The following is a 2,500-nucleotide window of genomic DNA, read 5'->3' as shown; positions in this document are numbered from 1 at the left end:
ATTTCCTTTTGTTCAAGATGTCCAACAGCCGGTCTTTATAATTCATTTTTCTCAGCACTTCGTCATTCGTTTTCTTTTCTGTGCAGTTAATACGTAGTACTCGTCTTTGACACCACATTTCAAAAGTATTGACCTTTTTCTTGTCTATCTTCTTCAGCACCCAACACTCAGACCCATATGACGCAATTGGGAAAACTAATGAGTTCAATAACCTCAGCTTTGTCCATAAGGTAATGCTTCGGTCTTTCCAGATGTTATTGAGAGCAACCGCGGTTTGGCGCGCTCACACTTGTGTCACGGCGGCGACTTCCCCTACGACACCTGTGTTTGATTTCTCGAGACGATATGTCGTTTTCTCGCCGTGAGATCGGGCTCGAGCCAGCAGTCGGAGCGCAGGCATGTTTAAGACTGCCGCGACGGGGAATTGAACTCGGGTCCATGAGGGTCGGAGGCCAGTACTCTAACCGTCGCGGTCCAGTGGTTATATATATATATATATATATATATATATATATATATATATATATATATATATATATATATATACGTATGTACGTATGTATATTTGTGTGTATGTGCAAAACCACACCCACATATATATTTTGTGAAGCGACAAGGATCATAATTTTCATACAAATTACCAGGTGCAGTTGCAGCATTGGCAAGGAAGAGCTAAGGAAAGGAGAAACAAAAAGAGAGGGGGGGTGGGTGATAGAGAAGGCTTAAGAAAGTGAAGAAGTAGAAGAAGAAAAAGAAGAAGAAGAAGAAGAAAGAAGAAGAAGAAGAAGAAGAAGAAGAAGAAGGAGAAGAAGAAGAAGACGAAGAAGAAAAAGAAGTAGAAGAAGAAAGAAGTAAGAAGAAAGAAGAAAGAAGAAAGAAGAAAGAAGAAAAAAGAAGAAGAAGAATAAAAAGAAATAAATAAATGATAATAAGAAGAAGGTCAGGAAAAAAAGCGGAAGGAGTTTACGGAGGAGTAAGAGACCGAGGAAGAGGAATAGAAGGAGGGAGAAGTGAATAATGATAATGATAATAATAATAATAAGTATGAGGCACCAGGCATTTGAGAGAGGGAAAGGAGGAGGGAGAAGAAGTTAGGAAGAGGAGGATAGGGAGTGAGGAGAGAGAGGAGGAGGAACAGAGAGGGAGTGAGATGCAGTAGACGGGAGGAGTGAGAAAGGGAAGAGGAGGAGAAGGAAGAGGAGGAGAAGGGAAGAGGAACGAGGAGAAGGGGCGGTCAATAGGAAGAGGAGGAGGAGAAGGAAGAGGAGGAGGAGAACGTGGAAGTAAGACTAGGAGCAGAGGTGAAGGGAAATGAAGAAGAAGGAGGAGAATATGTGTTTTTCTTGTTGTTTTTGTTTGTGAGAAGAGAAGGAAAGACCGATGAGACTGAAGGGGGAGGGAGGAAAGGAGAGAAGGGGTTGGAAAAGAAAGAAGACGAGGAGAAAGGGGTGAAGGAGGAAGGAATGAGGGAGGTGGAGGGGGAAAGGAGGAAGAGGAGAAAGGGGTTGCACCGACATGGAGAGCGTCGTGAAGGAGGGGTGGCGCGGAGCTCCCTCAGGAACGACGAGCTGCCTTCTGTCTAAGAGCTCTAAGAGCAAAGGGGGAAGGGAGGTAGGAGAAGGAGAAGATGGGGGGGAGGTATTACCAGAGATTTCGATCTCTTTTAAGTTGGTTTTTTTATCGTCGCGTTTTAAGACATATCACTACAATAAAAGTCCGCGAACAGATGTGAGACACCAAGGGAAGGGCTGTAATCGTCAAGACTTGCGAGTATGGAAGGCACAATACATTCCTCTCTTACTGTTTCTTGCTCTCTCTCTCTCTCCTCTCTCTCTCTCCTCTCCCTCTCTCTCTCTCTCTTCTCTCTCTCTCCTCCTCTCTCGCTCTACTCTCTCTCTCTCCTCTCTCATCTCTCTCTCCTTTCTCTCTCTTCTGTCTCGGCTCTTCTTCGCCGCGCTCTCTACTCTCTCTTTTTCCTTCTTCCCCTCTCTCTCTCGCTCTCCTCTCTCTCTCTTCTCTCTCGCTCTCTCTCTCTCTCTCTCTCTCTCTCGCTCTCTCTCTATCTCTCTCTCGCTCTCTCTCTCGCTCTCCTCTCTCTCTCTCTCTTCTCTCCTCTCTCTCTCTCTCTCTCTCCTCTCTCTCTCTCTCTCTATATATATATTATATATATATATATATTATATATATTATAGTAGATCAGATATAGATATTTCTTCTCTCTCTCTCTCGGTCCTTCCCTCTCCCTCTTTTCTTTTTCTCCCTCCTCTCCCCTTCCATATATCTAATTTCTCCCTTCACCCTTCCTCGTTCCTTCCCCTCTCCCCTCCTTTCTCTCCCCTCTTCCTATCTCTCCGCAATCTCTCTCTTTCTCATCATCGCTCTCCTGTTTCACTAAAGAAACTAACAAACAAAGTCTAACGTCTGTGTTTACCAAAAGAGGAAGTGATGGGAACGCACAAAAAAAAAACTGGATAGATAGATAGATAGATAGAGAGTAATG

This window comes from Penaeus monodon, chromosome 16 (genome assembly GCF_015228065.2).
Source record: "Penaeus monodon isolate SGIC_2016 chromosome 16, NSTDA_Pmon_1, whole genome shotgun sequence".
Taxonomy (NCBI): Eukaryota; Metazoa; Arthropoda; class Malacostraca; order Decapoda; family Penaeidae; genus Penaeus; species Penaeus monodon.
Note: the sequence above shows the minus strand (reverse complement) of the source record.